Here is a 7,615-nt window from a genome sequence, read left to right on the forward strand (position 1 = left end):
TAAAACATTCTGTCACATGATAACTTTCTTTTTTAGGCTTTTCTTGACAAGTAAGCCTTCTCGAATGAGGAGAGCAGCAGTAATAAAAGGCAAGAAGGAATCTAGCCGTTGACTGAATCAAGGCCGACAATATTATGCGGGGGTGAAAACAGAAAATCAGTATACTTTTCAGCCAAGGTTAACACGAGAATTCTTCATATTATTCTCTTACTTCCTCTACAGTTATAGCTTCTGTTCCCTTGCTAGCATTTATCGTATCTACACAGGGGCGTATCTAGAAATTGAAGGAGGGGTGATGAGGGCGCGCGAAGCGCGCCGCATTTTGGCCACACCCGCTTTTACGGCGGTAAAACGGCCTTTTCCTGCATTTTCGACAATTACGGGTGGGGCCAAGATCATTTCAAGCATACTTCTGATTGCTCCTTAAAGCACTGGAAACTGCTGAAATCATGATCAGGGGGCTAGATAACTTTGTTAAGAGGCTTGGTAGTGATGCAAGAGTCCAGAACTTTCGGAAGAGAGCTTTGGTAGCCCTTTAATTGGCATAGATCAAGCGGGCCGTGAGAGGGAGAAGATGTATAATTGGTCACAGCTGTTCCTCTAGCTTTTTGTCACTTAAGAAGAAGGTAGTAGAAGAGAAGAGTCAAGAGTTACTGTATCAATTCACCCGTTTCTGGGTGAAGTAGAGCAAAAAATTTGGTTCACCCATTTTTGGGTGAACCAGAACGAGCGGAGTATGGTCAATTTGCCCATAGATACAGTATACAGGGATTGGAAACACTCGGATAATTAATGGTTGATGCGCGTTACGGGTTAATAATTTTATTCAAAATGGCCGCCCTATAGATGTTAAAATTACAAGCACTGTTTATTTCATATATCTTGACGTTGCAGTATCACTGACACTTGATAACTATTCTACAATGTAAAAACTAATAGTTGGAATCAAATAAAAGTTGCATGCATAGCAAGTTTATAAAAAATAATCAATAAACGGCAGTATTCTTCACTTGCAGAAACAGCCTTCCAAATATCCACAGGACAAAAATAGCCACTTCATTGTAGCTCATTACATTGGAGAGATTCCTAGGGAACAATACTAATGCCACAGATTTTCGTTATTAGTCATAGTGAAGTTGCCAGAGGGAGAAATTCCGCCGTAGGTCCGACTATTCTTGATGTCCTCAATAAAACACGGCTTAAGAGAAAATTAAGATCAAAAACACTCAGTACATTGGATAATAGTCACATCAATCTAGACATCTCATCAATACAGCTGTTGTGTCATCAATGTAGAAGCTAGAGGGAGAAAAGATCTCAAATCATACGAGAATGGATATATTGCAAAGAGTACCAGTTTATAGAATACCTTCGAAAGAGAGCTTTATGCAGCCAAAGTTTTCCTAGAATGGGGACTACTCAGATCTTAAAAAGTCATTAGACAGATGACTTTCTCGAGACTTTTCTGAAGAATATCCCTGAATATTTATTTTTAACCCGTAACACGCCTAGGTTTTTTGACAGTTTTTGTTGTCTCATTGAAATGTTAAGGAAAAGATCACGTGATACCGGGCCGTTTCCAATCCCTGTTGTATACTAGTGATGGGCGATATGGCCAATTTTCTTAATTTTCGATAACGATCGATAATGGACTTTTTGAGGAAATATCGATTATTAACGATACGATAACCACACCTTCATTTGGGGGTGTGGCTAATGATTTTGGCACTGTACTGGATATGAAAGAAGATAATTTTCATGCTCTTGAGCCTTGTTTCTCTTCTTATTGGGGTAGGCTGAGCTAACAACTGGTCAGTTGCCTCTTTCTTGCAGTTCAACAGTGCAGTTTCTTATTAAAATCAGTTATTTAACCTTAATAAATGGGCGTGGTCAATAGATCGATGAAAATTGCATAAAATTTTCGATAATGATTCAAATCGATTCCGTAAAATATCGTTTATATCGATAAAGAATCGATATATCGCCCATCACTATTGTATACTGTATCTATGGGCAAAGGCACTCGTAGGCCAGATAGGCTGTCCCAAGACAAAGAGAGAGCTGTTGCTGCCCTTTCCCCCCTGTGCCCTTCCCTCTCTCTTCACTCAATTCGTGATGTTTCTCGACTGGGGAAGTATCAGGAGGGACGCAATCGCCCTCTCCTCTTACAGTTCTATAGTCTAGGGGATGTCTCAGTGGTGCTGGGTAATAGATCTCGTCTGTCTTCATCGGCCATCTTCATTAGACCTGATTTGCCACCATCATTGAGGGCTGCTCGTAAAGAACTCCTTAAGGTTCGCAGGTCCCTCATCTCGACTGGTAACGTTGACTCAAAGGACATTAAAGTATCCAAAGTCAGCCTCTTTGTTCGTGGGGTCCTCCATGGCAAGGTGGTCGATGGCTCTTATGAGGCTGTCTCTGCCTCTACTCCCAACCCCACTGACCCTGTCCCTGTAACTCCAGTTGCTGACTCAGTTTCTGACTCTACTGATTCTGTTACAGAATCCTCCTGACTATATGGTCTCCATGTCTTTACGTGGAATGCCAGGAGTATTGTTCACAAGGCCAAGGCCTTCCAATCTCACGTACTGGTCATGGACTATAATATAGTTGCCCTCACTGAGACATGGTGCCATCAGGGGATCTCTGACTATGAGTTACTTCCCCAGGGGTACACTGTTTACAGGGAAGATCGAGATTTTCGTGGTGGTGGTGTTCTTTTGGCCATTTCAAGTGGCCTAGCCTCTGTCAGGGTTCCTTCCCCCCCTGGGGTTGAGTGCATAATTGTTCGTGTCTTTTCCTCTAAACCTTTCCTCCTCTGTGTTGTCTATGTTCCTCCTAATTGTCAAGACTCTTACTTATCCCCTCTGTTATCTCTACTGTCATCCTTTTCTCTAACTGAAGAGATTCTCGTACTTGGAGATTTTAATCTACCAGACATATGTTGGGATTCTATGACTGCTGTCTCGTCTCTGTCCACTTCTCTGTGTGACTTTGCAGTGGACTGTGGTCTTCAGCAAATGGTAGCTGGGCCAACACATGAGAAAGGTAATACCTTGGATTTGGTCCTTACCTCCTTTCCCGACTCAATTCATAGTCTCAGTGTCCATTCTGACCGTTCACACTCTAATCTACTTTCTGATCACTTCCCAATTACTTTTGACTTAAATCATTCCTTCTCCCAGGGCAATGATCCCTCTCCCCCTCCTACTTATCAATTTAGTAAAGGAGACTATGATGGTCTCTCTGATTACCTCCTCTCATGATTTCTCTTCTTTCTTTCTCTCTCAAGACATTGAATTTTTGTGGAAGAGTTTGAAGTCTATTATACTTGATGGATGTGACCGGTTTATTCCTGTCGCCCCAGTACCATCTCCTCGTTACCCTAAGTGGTTCTCTGGACCCATTAGACACAAACTACATATAGTAAAGTCATTAAGGAGTAAAGCCAACAATAATAAGGCAAGTGCTTCTCTTGGTTCCCTGGAGGAGTCCTTACAGGAGGATATCAAGGCTGCCAGGCAGCGCTACGAAACAAACCTGGTCTCTCAGTTTGCCACAAATAATGTCTCTGGACTGCACAGGTACATCCAGCAGATGCTCAAGAGACATCTCCTGCCTGTCTCTATGTCCCTTGATGGTAAAACTGTGACAGATGACGGGGACAAGGCATCTATTTTCAATGAGTACTTTTACTCAGTTTTCTTTCCCTCCTCAAACCCCCCTGATATTCCTTCCTCTTCTCCTCTCGGTCCTGTCCTTACAGATTTTGTGATCACCCTCGAAGATGTATTTTGGGACTTGTCTCATCTTAAGACTGGCAAAGCTCCTGGAATAGATGGTATCTCAGCCACAGTACTTAAGTTCTGTGCTACAGCTTTGTGTGAGCCAGTTCATTATTTGTTTTCAGAGTGTCTCAGACAGTCCCACCTCCCAGTGGAGTGGAAAACTCATGTAATCATTCCTATTTACAAAAATGGTGATAAATCCTTGGTCAATAATTACAGACCAATTTCTCTTCTTTGTATACTCTCGAAGGTCTTGGAGAGAATCATATTTGATAAAATGTATGACCACATTGTGACCCATACTATTGGTCTCAACCAGTTTGGCTTTCTGAAGAACTCATCCACTGTTCAGCAGTTGCTTGCTCATCTATATGGTATTGTTAATTCTCTCACAAACCATGTCCAGTCTGATGTTGTTTACCTTGACATACGGAAGGCCTTCGACTCTGTGTCTCACAATGGCCTTTTATTGAAACTATGGTCGGCTGGTGTCTGTGGTCTACCATGGCAACTCATTAGGAGCTATCTTTATGGCCGTAAACAATGTGTCAGAGTGGGCTCCAGTTTTTCTTCCCTGTTGGACGTCACTTCAGGTGTTCCTCAGGGGAGCATTTTGGGGCCTCTTCTCTTTCTGCTCTCAATTAATGACCTCTCCTGCATTCCTATCTATTCCTCAGTCCTGCTGTTTGCTGACGACAGCAAGTGCAGAAGAGCTATTAGATCCATTGAAGACTGTCAGTTATTGCAGGCTGATCTGGACAGCTTTTGTGAGTGGAGTCTCTCCTCCTCTCTTCGATTTAACAACAGCAAGTCTTTTGTAGTTCGTTTTCATCCCCCAAGAACCAATCCATATGTGTTTCACTATTCCCTGGATGGGGGCAGCATTATGAATAGGGCTGTCTGTAAGGATCTGGGAGTCCTTTTCTCCAGTTCTCTATCCTGGTCTCCTCAGGTTAAGGCAGTACTGAAAAAGGCTTATGGTGTACTGTGGATGTTAAAGCATGTCTTCCCATGCACTACAACAACCACAGCTGTTAAAAGAAAGCTCTACTTGACCCTGGTCATCCCTATTTTAACATACTGTTGCCAAGTCTGGAGACCCTCCTTAATTAAGGACATTGTGGCTTTGGAGTTACTTCAAAGACGTGCCACAAAGTATATTCTGAATGACTTTGTATCAGACTACAAAACTCGTCTTCTCCATCTAAAGCTCCTTCCTCTATCTTATCAACTTGAGCTAGTGGAAATAACATTCTTCATTTCCCAGCTAAGGTCCCGTACGTCTCACTTTGATATCCTGGACTACTTCTCATTTTCCTCTGCGAGTACACGTTTCGGTACTTCTTCCAGACTGGTTCACTCTTCCTATATTCCTCTTTCAGCCAGGCACACCTTTTTCCATCGTTTCCCAAGACTTTGGAACTCTCTCCCACCCATTGATTTGTCTCTCTCTCTCTCTTCCATTAAAGTCAAGATCAAAAACTTTTTTTCATTATAAATTTAAGCTACTTTTTAACTCAAGTAATTCTCATTCATATTATGTCCTTGTTCTATTTGTTCTGTTCTTCCTGTTCCTTTCTTTGATTTTTCTGGGCACCTGGACTAGTTCCAAGTGTTCCTTCAGGGCCTCTCTCTGTTCTCTTATCTCTCTTGTTCTCTCCTTATCTGCTTTTTTCCTCTCCCTGTAAAATATAAATAAATAAATAAATAATAAAACTTGAATTCTTTTGATTGTAATATCTTGTATTACTATTATACCTGAGGGTTAGTTTGTGAGTACATTTCTTGTAAGTACTAGCTCAAGTACCTTTTATCATAATCACCAAGAGAGTACCAACTACCAATTATTATTAATTGGACTCACCACTAACTCACTAAGAATATATTCCAATGCATTCAATAGCAGGGCCATCACCTCATCAGCAAGCAAAGAAGACATGTTTTAACCTGATGTATTCCTTGACATACAACCAACTAATAATTACTACTATTACTGTACTTATTGTTATAATGTTGGGAGTGATTGGATTTAATTTAGAAGGTGATATGGGTGTGGGTGATTATGAGTAATGAATATTGTTATTATGGGTGTGGCTTGTTAACTAACATAAGTAACATTCTCGATAAACAATGTCTAAAGGTGAGTTTCTGTTTTCTTCCTCCTCTTTCTCAAAATGTTTGTATTTTACAGGTATCTATCAACTGGGAGGGATAGCGTTTCACTCAGCTCCTGTAGTAGGAGAATCAGTGTTCCTGTGGGGAGGGGATAGGCCTAACTTACCTCTTGTTCATGACTGATCCCCACAAAAGAGGAAATATTTGTCCACCATTGATAGACTGGAGTTTAGGACTGGTCTTTGGTCCTCTCGCGTGACCAGAGGAGCGTCACCTCCTCTAGGAGCTATAGGATATTGCTGTACTACCAGAAACAACAATATCTTCTTTTTTGGTGGTAAATGTGGAGATGAAATGTGCTTTCACAATGATGTCAACTCATTTAACAGTCTAACATATGAATGGAGTAATATAATACCAACCAGTGATGCTGTAATGAAGAGAGTGGAAGGTGGTATGGTGTGTATGGAGTCTATGGGTACAGAATACCTATTTATGATAGGAGGGGCTGGTTCTACACCCACTACATACCAATCACAGTATCAGTATATTCAGTTAGGTACTGGTCGTATTCGTACTAATGAACAGAATTTATTAAATTTATCAACAAGTAAGTATTTATTAATAATTAATACATATAGTAACTACTCTGCTTGTGATGACATATTTTTCAATCATTATTTTTGTTACCATTTGCATATTAAGTAGGTGCATGTAAACATTGAAGGAGTGAGCATGAGCCATCATTGTATGAAGAGACAGTTGATTTGACTAACTAATTTAGAGTTACATCAGCTACATAAAAGTAAAAATGCAAAATTCAAAATGAAGCCTTCAAGCATGGATGCATCCTACTCCACCTATTAATAATTCAGTTGTCAACATGGTCTAATTAAATTTATTGATTAATGTCCCTCACCAATGCTTTGTGTGGGTGAGGGACTAGGTATAGTCTGGTTGTCTGTCATTCATTCATTCATTTAGTTTACTGAACTCTAATAATCATTTTACTCCATTTATGAATGATATTGTCAAATGTTGTCATATTGAGCCACAACTGACATGTATCTGTGCAAAGTGGAACAAATTGAAAATTTTAAATTGGTCGTTTTTAGCAAACTGCCAAATTTACAGCCATTATTTCTTGCTATACGTGTATACATGTATGTACATGATATTTGCAGTGTCATACTTAATAATTCTAATTATACTATCTATTTCTATTTAGGACAATGGATTATTCCAACTATTAGTGGTCAGTGTTGTCCTCCTACTAGTTCCTTTGCTATTCAAAAGATTACTAATAATAAAGCTGTCATGTTTGGTGGAGCAGTGGCTAGTGATGATGGTAGAAGTGATATAGATGTTAATACAGTCTATACATGTCAACTGGAGTCTGATACTACAATAGTAAGTTATCATATTACTGTATGGGATGTATTTATTGCATGGATCAATCATGTTTGGACATTAATACATGTACATACGGGTATAGCTTGTAATCTGAAAAATGTATTTAAATGAGTATTACATGTAGATTTGGTTTAATAATTGATTTTAATGGAAACTGTATAATTATCACTAGTATTAACATAATTATTTTATAATTAAATGGACAAACTCTTAAGTATAATAGAACAGTGTACATGCATTAATACATTTTATAATATTGATTAATTCATTTTATCTAGCACTGGGAGAATGTTAAGGGA

General features: G+C 39.7%; 1 long non-coding RNA gene across 1 annotated transcript; it reads right to left on the reverse strand.

The window, feature by feature from the left end:
* Positions 1–916: 916 nt before the first annotated feature.
* LOC109587527 (uncharacterized) lies at positions 917–1,592 on the reverse strand. Its single transcript, XR_002187658.1, has 2 exons — positions 1,370–1,592; positions 917–1,299 (listed from the first exon to the last, which is right to left on the reverse strand). It is a non-coding gene; the product is annotated as an uncharacterized LOC109587527 (long non-coding RNA).
* Between the last annotated feature and the right edge of the window lie 6,023 nt (positions 1,593–7,615).

Source organism: Amphimedon queenslandica, unplaced genomic scaffold (assembly GCF_000090795.2).
Source record: "Amphimedon queenslandica unplaced genomic scaffold, v1.1 AMPQUscaffold_12541, whole genome shotgun sequence".
In the NCBI taxonomy this organism is placed as follows: Eukaryota; Metazoa; Porifera; class Demospongiae; order Haplosclerida; family Niphatidae; genus Amphimedon; species Amphimedon queenslandica.